The sequence below is a fragment of the Triticum urartu genome, chromosome 1A (assembly GCF_056163025.1).
Source record: "Triticum urartu cultivar PI428250 chromosome 1A, HENAU_Tu73, whole genome shotgun sequence".
Classification (NCBI taxonomy): Eukaryota; Viridiplantae; Streptophyta; class Magnoliopsida; order Poales; family Poaceae; genus Triticum; species Triticum urartu.
The window spans coordinates 47,204,005-47,216,959 of NC_141873.1; positions in this window are offsets into that span (position 1 = coordinate 47,204,005).

The following is a 12,955-nucleotide window of genomic DNA, read 5'->3' on the forward strand; positions in this document are numbered from 1 at the left end:
CTTTTGAGCTTGAGCCAATCCTTTGTCCTTAGCATTTTGAGGGTTCCACTTTCACATCCATGCCATGCCAATCATTGAGCTTTCCTGAAATAATCATCTTCGAATAGCATTAGCTCAATGAGTATGTTGTTATGAATTACCAAAACCACCTAGGGATAGTTGCACTTTCAATCTCCCCCTTTTTGGTAATTGATGACAACATATAGATCAAAGCTTCGACAAAAGATAATGAGCATGAAATATATCGTCGCTTTGAGAAGTATGTGATAAGTAAGAGCTCCCCCTAAATTTGTGCATATTTAAAATTTGCTTTGGACTGCAAATGCACAAAGAGTTAGAGTTAGAGTTCGACGCTCAGGCTTGATCTTCAGGTGGTGGTGGAGTCCAGATCACTCCAAGGACAAAGGCTTCGGTAGATGCTGAAGTAGTCGCTGGAGTTGGAGCTGAAGTGGATGCTGGAGCTGGTGGAACTGAGGCTGTGGCTGGTGCTGAGGTGGTGGCTCTTGTGTCAGAAACTGGCACGGCAGACGACCTCGGACCTCTTGGCACTCTGGCAAAGGCATGAGTAGTAGTCCTGCCTCTCCTCTCATGCATGTCCTCCTGGAGCTTCTCCACTGCAGACTGAACTTCTGTTACCTTGACATCCAAGTCATAGAACTTCTTTTCCATGATTCTCTCTAGGCTCTGCTGATTCTGAGTGAGGGTGGCCAGACTTTGCACAATCCTCAGCGTGGATGCAATCAAGTAACCAAGCTGCTCTTGTTTAGTCTTCAAGAAGTATTCAAATGCCTCCTCTTGAGTAGGCATCTTGGTAGCTTTCTCCTTCCTCGCCTTCTCCTTCTTTGCATATGCTTGTGCAGACGATGGCTCGTTCTCTGTCATCACAACTTCATTGTTCTCAAAATCTGGACGGATGGGCAGGTGTTCCTTGTCCAATAGATATATGCCCATGCCCATCTTGGAGTTGATGAGCTCCTGAATTTGAGGGGCATATCCGCAACTCCTCTTCTGATCTGTTGCAGTCCTCTTGATTGTTTCCACTATGAGGCTCATCACCTTGAACTTCTGAGGCACATCAAACACATGTAGCAAGTTGATAGCATGGCCTCGGATCATCTTGTGATCACCTGACTTGGGCAATAAGGTGTGCCTCAAGATCCAATTGATAGTCGGGAGCCCTGACAGAAGGTAATGTACTGAGCCAAACTTGAAGGTATCAAGTGCTTCATTGGGAATTTCCTTGTACATATTGGACATGGAGTTATGGTCCATCTTCTTCTTGGCATAGATATCCAAGTCATCATCTTGCTCCTCTGGGGCATTAATGATATGTGCCCACTCAGCCACTGTAGATTGGTACCTTGTACCCTCAGACATCCATGTGATCCTCCCATCTGGATAAAAGTGAGCTGTGGAGTAGAACTGCATGATGAGTTCCTCGTTCCACTTTGTGAGCTTCTGCCCAACAAAGTCAGCTACTCCACAAGCTATGAAGCTGTCATGCACTCCAGGATAGTGCTCCTCATTGTCCTTGATGTATGTCCAATCAACTCAACGCATATCACAGACAATGGGCTTCTTATCTAGCAGCACTGTCTCATAAAAATCCTGCTGCTCCTTGGTGTGAAACCTGTAGTCCACGGCAGTCCTTCTTCTTGAAGCATATGGGTCTGCTTCTCTCCATTTCCTTAGCCCTGAATCTCTCCTGAGCTTCATGTCCTCAGCCACAGGATGAGCATCGTTGTGGTCTGGGATCTTGGGCTTTAGCTTCCTTAGGACATTTTCTTCCTCTTCTTCAGCAACAGTCTCAGGCACTAGGGCCTTGTTCTTTTCAGCTGCAGGAATGCTCCTTGTATTCCTCTTTGGTTTTGGCTTGGAGGCAGCTTTGGGCTTAGATGTAGTAGCCCCTGACCTTATGGCATCACCCATTAGCTTGGGTGCCTTGGGCGCTGGTGCAGCTGCCTCTTCTTCCACTTCCTCTTCCATGATGGAAGCTTTGCCAAGCACTCTAGCCACAGTCTTCTTCACCCTTTCCTTTCTTTTCTTGCCTTCTGCAGCAACTGGCTCTTGAGGAGTGGGCTTCTCAGTTGAGGCTCTTGATTTTGACATGGGCTGCCTGCCTGCTGGCCTTTTGATTTTCAGACCTGGCTTAGTGCCTTGAGTTGGCTCAATTCTCTTGGAAGTGGCCTCTTCCTCTGCCACATAGTCCTCATCTTCGGAATCTGAAGTCCTCTTCTTCCTTTGTCTCGTAGCAGCCTTTGGCAAGTTGCTAGGAGTGCTCCTGCTGCCTTCATCAGAAGAACTTGAGGGACTAGTGCCCTCACTCATCACTACTTGCTGCTCTGACATGTTTTGGCTATCACTTTGATCAGACATGCTGCAAACTGACTGCTGACCCTGTGAATAGATTATAGAAGAGATAGAGTGGATGAGCATCACAAAATGCAGAGATTTTTGCAAAAGAATGATCCAAAAACTTAGTTTTAGTTTCCCGCTGAAATCATCTCGGATCTACCGATTTTCAAACTCGGTGATACCGAAGCAGTTTTGGAACCTAAACTAGTGAACTCGGTAGGACCGAGTCACAGTTCGGAGGCACCGAGACTGCTAGGGTTTCACTTAGTTCAAAAATCGGTCACACCGAGAAGTAATTCTCGGTCAGACCGAGTCTCACTTGTGCAATGGCATAAGCCAAATCGGTGGGACCGAGTTTTTCAACTTGGTGGTTCCGAGATGGTTTCGGTGGAAACCTAAACCTAGAATTTTCGAATCAAACCTAATCTACGGGCGTTTTGACTGGATAGAAGTTTATCAAACGTGGCTAGAATCAATATGATCACAATGTGCTAGGAATCAGATTGAGGAATAGCACAAAGATCAAGTCCATACCCTAGTTCGGCGGGGACTTGCTACGGCGGCAACGGCGGGGCAGAATTCCGGTTGACGGTGACGGAGACCAGCGACTGGAGGCTGCTGGCGGCGAGAAGACGATCCGGAGACCACGAGGGCAGAGCAGGCTATCGCGCGGGCGAAGGGGTTCGGAGAAATTTCCAAATTTTGCCCGTGACTATATATAGCCCGACCCTGTCGGTGTGACCGAGTGGAACGACTCGGTGGCACCGAGATTCATAACTGCGTGCAGTTACTGAAACTCGGTGTGACCGAAAGGTTCAAATCGGTTGCACCGTGATCGAAAACCTAGATCAACTTAATGATCTCGGTAGGACCGAAAGTGGAGTATCGGCCAGACCGAGAATCATAAAGAGGTTTTGGAAGTTTAAGTCTATGACGAATCAGGGACTCCGAGCGCTCCTCACACAGAGTGGTTCGAATCTGACTTGATCAAATTTTGTGATGCAGCATGAATAGAGTTTGAGACGAGAAAAGCACAGATAGCTAGAGGAGGTTCTTAGGCATTCTTGTCCATCCACTTGGCAAAAGAAGATAAAACCAAACAATCAACACAACAAGTGGATGTCCTCGAATGAGTAAAATATGCAACCAGCATGCTCACACAATAAGATGGCAAATGAAATATGTCGCAAGGCATGCACAACCAATTCTAGCATCTATCAAGCAATTTGCGATGACTAGGTCATCTATATATGAGTATATTGACTTAGGAGTCAAGTGAGATCACTTGATCATAGGTCATACTCATCGTTTAAGCTCAAGTGGGGTTACCACTTTTACATAAAGCATTGTTGTGTTCACATCTTTAGAGTTGCTTTAGCTCAAGTCTTAGAGTAAACTCCCCCTAGATGTGATATCCCCCCTAAGAGGGATGAACTAACCTTGGGTTTTGTCGATGATGACTTCATGTAGATATTGAAGATGTGGATGCTCAATGTTGATGTAGATCTCTTGGAGCTATCGATTTGAGTGAATTGCACTTTCAATACCTACATGGGTTAGTCCCACAAGGAACAAACAAGGATATCCATAGACATAGAGTGATGCACACAAAAGATGATGTCCATGAAAACTTTTAGGTTACCTTGTCCCTTGTCTTACCAACAAGAGGGTTTGTGACTCCTTGAACTAGTGCAAGATGTGGAAGTTGATTGCACTTGTTCTTGCCAAAATGATAAGAGTGAAGTATGTTGGCGGAGTCACACTCAAGAACTCTCTAGTTCTTCTTCTTTTGGATCGACATCATCTTGATGGGAATCCTTGGAGTTGTAGTCGTACTTGATGAAGTGGAGCTTGAAGTAGTCTTGGGAATCCACTTGACTAAGGTCTTCGGAGCTTCTTCAAATGCATCAATTTCCTTTTGAAGCTTGTCCTTGCCTTTTTGCTTGTAGTCTTGTGGTGGAAGATCATCTTGAGCTTGTGTCCCCTTGAAAGAAGCATACTTATCTTGTTGAGGGACAAACTTTGTCTTGGGGTATTGATATTCTTCCCACTCAACTCCATTGGCATTGAACTTTCGTTCAAAACCAACACCTTGATTCTTCCGGTGCATTCCTTGCTTGCGCACAATTTCCTCGAATTGCTTACTCCCGGCAAGGCTTTTGTACACTCCTTTCTCTATAATTCCCTTCAATAAACTATTTTCTTGCTCAAGTGTGACTTGGCTAAGAGAATCATTAGTGGAATCAAGAGAACTACTAGAAGCAACAATATTGGATTTAACATGATCATTGTTACTACTAGAGGAAGAATCTTTCTTGTTACTAGACTTGACTTGAGGCATGTAAGTGGATAAGAGTAAACGCTTGGCAATGTAAGAAGAACTTTTCTTGCGGAGATCATCATTGATTGCTTTTAAGAACTCATGCTCTTGCTCAAGATTGAGCTTTTCAAAGCATAATTTCTCATGAACTCTTAAAAGTTCTCGATGATCTTCGAAGATAGTGTCATGAGCTAACTTAAGAGTTTTTAGTTCTTTAGTTAGAGCCTCAATCTTCTCCTTATCATTGTCATTCGTTTTATCTTGATTAGCATGATTAATTGGTTTTTCATCATAGTATTCATCACTAGAGTTGTCACCAAGCAAATCATCACCTAACAAGTCATCTTCATCACTATTGAAATCAACATACTCGGGGTGTGTTACCTTAGGACCTTTGGCCATGAAGCATCTTCCAATTCCTTCATTTGGTGAGTCAAATATGTCGTAGGAGTTGGTTGACACAAGTGCTAGACCGGCAACACCTTCATCTTGAGTATCTTCGGAGTCGGAGTGACAACTTCTCTCGGAGTGGTTGTCGGAGTCGGAGCCGGATACCCATTCACCAACATGAGCTTGATGTCTTCTTCTTGTGTAGCTCCTTGATGATTTTCCTTCCTTTCCGAATCCTTGCTTCTCCGTGAGTATCTTCGTTCATAACGATCATCTCTACTCCTTCTCTCTCTTGGTGGTGATCCTTTGCTTCTTCCTTTTGGAGAATCTTCTCTTCTCTTGTAGGGATCTGTACACTCATTGGAATAGTGTCCGGGTCTTCCACAATTGTAACAGTTTCGCTCTTGACTAGAAGATCTTTTGTCATTGTAGGACCTTGACTTGGAGCTTCTATCTTTGCTTCTACTCTTGTAGAACTTGTTGAAGTTCTTCACCATTAAGCTCAATTCTTCATTGAATTCTTGTTTCTGACTTGATGATGTAGGGGCTTCACATGAGGCTTTATAGGCACCACTTGATTTGTTGTGAAGTTCCTCTTTATCCTTAAGTGACATCTCATGAGCAACAATTCTTCCAATCACCTCCGTTGGCTTGAGATCTTTGTAATTTGGCATCATTTGGATCAATGTGCACACGGTATCATATTTTCCATCCAGGGCTCTTAGAATCTTCTTGATGATGAATCTATCGGTCATCTCTTCACTTCCTAAGCCGGCAATCTCATTTGTGATGAGAGCAAGCCTAGAGTACATCTCAGCGACACCTTCACCATCCTTCATCTTGAACTTGTCAAGTTGGCTTTGAAGCACATCCAACTTGGATTCCTTGACAGAGTCGGTACCTTCGTGTATATCAATCAAAGTGTCCCAAATTTCCTTTGCATTCTCAAGGCGGCTGATTTCGTTGAATTCTTCGGGGCACAATCCGTTGAAGAGAATATCACAAGCTTGAGCATTGTATTGCAACATCTTCAACTCATCCGCGGTAGCTTCACGGTTCGGTTCTCTCCCATCAAAGAAGTCACCTTGCAAACCAACACACACAATAGCCCAAACGGTGGGGTTATGTCCAAGAATATGCATTTTCATTTTATGCTTCCAACTAGCAAAATTAGTACCATCAAAGTAAGGACCTCTACGGTGATAATTTCCCTCGCTAGACGCCATACTCTCCTAGGTTGTGAAACCAAGGCTATGACCACCAAAAGCTATGGAGATAAAGCAAATGGAGACCAAAGCTCTGATACCACTTGTAGGATCGAAAGTATGTCTAGAGGGGGGGTGATTAGACTACTTGACCAAGTAAAAACTTAACCTTTTCCCAATTTTAGTTCTTGGCAGATTTTAGCTATTTTGGGACAAGTCAAGCAATCATCACATAATTCAAGCAAGCATGCAAAGAGTATATAGGCAGCGGAAAGTAAAGCATGCAACTTGCAAGAATGTAAAGGGAAGGGTTTGGAGAATTCAAACGCTATTGGAGACACGGATGTTTTTCCCGTGGTTCGGATAGGTGGTGCTATCCTACATCCACGTTGATGGAGACTTCAACCCACGAAGGGTAACGGTTGCGTGAGTCCACACAGGGCTCCACCCAAGGGCAACGGTTGCACGAGTCCACACAGGGCTCCACCCACGAAGGGTCCACGAAGAAGCAACCACCCACAAAGGGTCCACGAAGAAGCAACCTTGTCTATCCCACCATGGCCAACGCCCACACAGGACTTGCCTCACTAGCGGTAGATCTTCACGAAGTAGGTGATCTCCTTGCCCTTACAAACTCCTTGGTTCAACTCCACAATCTTGTCGGAGGCTCCCAAGTGACACCTAGCCAATCTAGGAGACACCACTCTGCAAGAAGTAACAAATGGTGTGTAGGTAATGAACTCCTTGCTCTTGTGCTTCAAATGATAGTCTCCCCAACACTCAACTCTCTCTCATAGGATTTGGATTTGGTGGAAAGAAGGTTTGAGTGGAAAGCAACTTGGGAAGGCTAGAGATCAAGATTCATATGGTAGGAATGGAATGTCTTGGTCTCAACACATGAGTAGGTGGTTCTCTCTCAGAACATATGAGTTGGAATGGTGTGTGTGTTCTGATGGCTCTCTCACTGATTGAGAAGGAGGTCGAGGGGTATATATAGCCTCCACACAAAATCCAACCGTTACACAGTTTTCCAATCTTGGTGGGACCGAATCAATAAGCTCGGTCGGACCGAAAATGTAAACCTAGTGACCGTTAGTGATTTTCGGTGGGACTGACATGCAACTCGGTAGGACCGATATGGTTAGGGTTTGGGCATAACGTAATCTCGGTGAGACCGATTACACAAACTCGCTGAGACCGAATTTGGTAATTAGCTAACCAGAGAGTTGGTCAGGTAAACTCGGTGGGACCTATTTGCTCTTTCGGTGAGACCGAGTGGAACTCGGTGAGACCGAAAAGTTACAAAGGGGAAACACTGAGTTTACATTGCAATCTCGGTGGGACCGATTCGCTCTTTCGGTAAGACTGAAAAGTTACGAAAGGGAAACAGAGAGTTTGCAACCCCATCTCGGTGAGACCGAGATCCCTATTGGTAGGACCGAATTGCTAGGGTTTGGCAGTGGCTAATGACAAGTGAAACTCGGTGGCGCCGGATAGGAAGAATCGGTAGGACCGAGTTTGGCTTAGGGTTTAGGTCATATGTGGATATGGGAAAGTAGTTGAGGGTTTTGGAGCATATCACTAAGCACATGAAGCAAGAGGCTCATTAAGCAACACCTCATCCCTCCTTAATAGTATTGGCTTTTCCTAAAGACTCAATGTGATCTTGGATCACTAAAATATAAAATGAAGAGTCTTGAGCTTTTGAGCTTGAGCAAATACTTTGTCCTTAGCATTTTGAGGGTTCCACTTTCACATACATGCCATGCCAATCATTGAGCTTTCCTGAAATAATCATCTTGGAATAGCATTAGCTCAATGAGCTATATGTTGTTATGAATTACCAAAACCACCTAGGGATAGTTGCACTTTCAACAGCCTATTGGATGGCATTGAAGAGGAATTCAACCAGTCAAATTGACTATGTAATTTTAAAGTGACATATATGATGCCTTCTAGCCAGATTGTAGATCGTTTGTCGTGGCGGACCTTTTCGCTTCAACCTCGGGACCCGACAGTCCGGAGTGTATCCGAATACCCTCTCGGTTATATAAGAACCGGGGCATGTGTGGAGAACAGGCGTAGGGGTCATCAGTGCTTTATCAGACAAGTGCCCAACTAGTTATGTTATATTACATGGGTAGTAAGAAACATCTTCCAGAGAGAATAGTTCCGTTAAGGGTTCCTTTCCCTGGGTAGGCATGCCCTAAAATGCATGTCCGGACTACGACAAGAAGCGCAGTGAAAACGTCTGGGGGCAGATATGGATAATAAATAAAAGTCATCTTTTGTTCACCGATCGAATATTCTCTTAAGAACGCTAGCTTTCGGCTTCACCCAGTATGAGGTACACGTCCGGCTGACCCGGCGGTAACAATCGCAGAGGTGCTACCCTTATGCCCTAGCCGAATTAACGGGAACGTAGGGCATAAATACAAGAGCCAGGCAACCCAGCTTGGCCAAAACTTAAGTCATATCGATGCATATAATGGTGAAAAAAGGTACATGCGGAAGTATAACACATGTGTTGGGCGTGGGGCCCAGGTAAATAATTTAAGCTTCTGTGAGAGAAGCCCCCAGGTATGAAGAGTGCGGCTAGCGCATCTGTGATGTATGAGTGAGGCACAAGGTGACCCTTGAAGGCCTAGGGAAATAAAAAAGAAAGAAAGGGAAACAAGACAGATGATGCATATGCAGAAAATGGACGAAGGGAGGGGACTAACATAAAGTCCGGAGCTAGGTGTAGAATCTTTGGAGCCTGGCTGCGTTCCATGGGTTCGGCTCGAGTCGACTGGTCGATGCATCCCGTAGTCGGTACGCTCCACCGGTCAGAACTTGGTCGATAATGAAGGGACCTTCCCATTTGGGCTCAAGCTTGTTCTTTTTCTTATCCGGCAGCCATAGAACTAGTTCGCCAACGTTATAAGTTTTGGCCCGTACTTCTTTGCTTTGGTATCTGCGAGCCTGTTGCTGGTAAAATGCGGAACGGGCTTTGGCTACGTCGCGCTCTTCCTCCAATGTGTCCAGACCGTCCTGCCAATCGAGCTCGGCTTCTCTTTCTTCGTACATGCGCACTCGAGGTGAGTCATGAATTATGTCACAGGGCAGGACTGCCTCTGCGCCGTACACCATAAAAAATGGTGTATATCCGGTACTACGATTCGGCGTGGTCCGCAGTCCCCAGAGTACGGAGTCGAGCTCCTCTACCCATTGCGTATCGGACTCCGTTAAGGAGCGCACTAATCGGGGTTTAATGCCGCTCATTATAAGACCATTTGCTCGTTCGACTTGACTGTTGGTTTGTGGGTGATAGACTGAAGCGTAATCGAGCTTGATGCCCATTTTGCTGCACTAGAGTTTTACCTCGTCGGCCTTGAAGTTCGTGCCGTTATCAGTGATGATGCTGTGGGGGACGCCGTAACGGTGTACAACCCCGGATATGAAATCTATCACCGGTCTGAATTCGGCTGTTTTTACCGGTTTAGCCTCTATCCATTTGGTGAATTTATCCACCATGACCAATAATTATTTTTTCTTGTGGGTTCCCCTTTAAGGGGTCCAACCATGTCAAGCCCCCAGACCGCGAAGGGCCATGTAATGGGGATCGTTTGGAGGGCGGTGGGTGGCATGTGGCTTTGATTTGCAAAGAGCTGGCAACCGGCGCGATGTTGGACCAAGTCCTGTGCATCTGCCCGGGCCGTTGGCCAATAAAATCCTGTGCGGAAGGCCTTGCTTACAAGAGCCCGGGCTGCGGCGTGATGACCGCCGAGTCTGGCGTGAATTTCTGCCAAAATATTCCGCCCTTCCTCTTCGGAGATGCACCTTTGAAGGACTCCGGTAGCGCTTTCTTTGTAAAATTCTCCCTCATGGACCCTATAGGCTTTGGATCGCCGCACTATGCAGCGTGCCTCATTTTGGTCCTCCGGAAGTTCCTGTCTAATTAGGTAGGCCAGGAATGGTTCTGTCCACGGGGCAATAATGGCCATTATTTCGTGGGCTGATTGTGTTATTTCGGTGGCGGAGCCTCCGATTGTGTCAGAGAGTTCGGTATCGGGTATTTTGGCCGGGTCCGGACTGTTGTTACCAGTGTCCCCTTCCCATGCTACGGATGGCTTGAAAAGCCTTTCCAGAAAAATGTTGGGAGGGACCGCGTCGCACTTGGCGCCAATGCGGGCGAGGATATCCGCCGCCTAATTGTTTTCCCGAGCCACATGGTGAAATTCGAGCCCCTCGAACCGAGCTGACTTTTTTAGGACGACATTGCGATAAGCGGCCATTTTTGGATCCTTGGCATCAAAGTCTCCATTTATTTGGGATATCGCGAGGTTTGAATCCCCGTGCACCTCTAGGCGTTGAATGCCCATGTATACTGCCATCCGGAGACCATGTAGAAGGGCCTCATATTCGGCTGCTTTGTTGGAGTCCGTATACATTATCTGCAGCACGTATTGAACGGTGTCTCCTGTTGGGGACGTCAAAACGACGCTAGCCCCCAGACCAGCCAACATTTTGGAGCCGTCGAAGTGCATGATCCAGTTTGAATATGTGCCGTACTCTTTAGGGAGTTTGGCTTCCGTCCATTCAGCGACGAAGTCAGCCAAAACTTGTGATTTAATAGCTCGTCGTGGCTTGTAAGTTATGTCGAACGGGAGGAGCTCAATGGCCCATTTGGCAATCCGGCCCGTCGCGTCGCGGTTGTTTATAATATCATTAAGTGGTACTTCCAAGGCTACCGTTATCGCACACTCTTGAAAGTAGTGTCGCAGCTTCCGGGATGCCATAAATACCGCGTACGCTATCTTTTGATAATGCGGGTACCATGATTTGCATGGAGTAAGGACAGTGGACACGTAGTAAACCGGCTTTTGAAGGGGAAATTTGTGTCCGTCCACTTCTCGCTCGACGACAAGCACTGCGCTTACTACTTGATGAGTTGCCGCAATGTATAATAGCATTGGTTCGCCAATGTTTGGCACGGCCAGGACTAGGTTTGTTGCCAATATGGCTTTTATTTCATTGAGTCCGGCCGTGGCGGCGTCCGTCCACTCGAAGTGTTCGGTGCGCCGGAGGAGGCGATAAAGGGGTAATGCCTTTTCTCCCAAGCGGGAGATAAAGCGGCTTAGAGCCGCCATGCATCCAGTCAATTTTTGTATTTATTTGAGGTCTGTTGGGGTAGCCAACTATGACAACGCTCGGATTTTGGCCAGATTAGCTTCAATACCTCTACTAGAGACAATGAATCCCAGGAGCTTTCCTGTTGGTACGCCGAAAACGCATTTTTCCGGATTGAGCTTGATGTCATATGTTCGGAGGTTGTCGAATGTGAGCCTCAAGTCGTCTACTAGAGTTTCGACATGCTTGGTTTTAACGACCACGTCATCCACGTATGCCTCCACTATTTTGCCAATCTGGTTTGCTAGGCATGTCTGAATCATGCGCTGATATGTTGCACCGGTGTTTTTTAGCCCGAAGGGCATTGTGTTGAAGCAGAATGGGCCGTATGGTGTGATGAATGCCATTGCGGCTTGGTCTGGCTCTGCCATTTTGATTTGATGGTAGCCGGAGTATGCGTCGAGGAAACACAATGAATCGTGTCCTGCGGTAGCATCGATGATTTGATCGATGCGGGGGAGGGGGAAGGGATCCTTTGGGCAGGCCTTGTTAAGGTCCTTAAAATCAATGCACAAGCGCCAGGATTTGTCCTTCTTTGGTACCATCACCAGGTTTGCTAGCCAGTCTAGATGTTTTAAGTCTCTGATGAATCCGGCCTCCAATAGCTTGGCTAGTTCCTCTCCCATGGCTTGTCTTTTAGGCTCGGAGAAACGTCGAAGAGCCTGCTTGACTGGCTTGAATCGTTTTAGGATATTTAGGCTGTGTTCAGCCAGCCTGCATGGGATTCCTGGCATGTCTGAAGGGTGCTAGGCAAAAATGTCCCAGTTCTGGCGTCGGAACTCTCGCAGTGCGGCGTCGACATCAGGGTTTAATTGTGCCCCGATGTAAGCTGTTTTTGTAGGGTCCGTTGGATGGACTTGGAATTTGACTATTTCGTCCGCCGGCTTAAAGGAGGTGGACTTGGATCTTTTATCGAGTATCACGTCGTCCCTGTGCACCATGGAGCGCAGTGCAGTTAGTTCTTCGGCCTCTAGGGCTTCGGATAGTGCCTTAAGGGCCAGTGCAGCTGTCTTATTTTCGGCGCGGAGTGCTATGTCCGGATCACTAACAAGAGTGATGATTCCGTTGGGCCCGGGCATTTTGAGCTTCATGTACTCGTAATGGGGTATGGCTTGGAAGATTGTAAACGCCTCCCGCCCTAATAGAGCGTGGTATCCGCTGCTAAACGGGGCCACTTGGAATATAATTTCTTCGGACCAGTAATTATCCGGCATGCCGAATACCACGTCTAGTGTGATTTTTCTAGCGCAGCATGCTTCCCGACTGGGGATGATTCCTCTAAAGGTTGTGCTGCTTTGCTTAATGCGGCTCCAGTCTATTTCCATCTTTTGAAGAGTTTCCTCATAGATGAGGTTTAATCCGCTGCCACCGTCCATGAGTACCTTGGTGAGTCGAAAGCTGTCCATGATTGGACTGAGGACCAGTGCGGCTGGTACTCGGGCTGTTCGGAATTTAGGTTCGTCACTGGCATTGAAGGTAATAGCCGTGTCGCTCCAAGGATTTATTTCTGTTA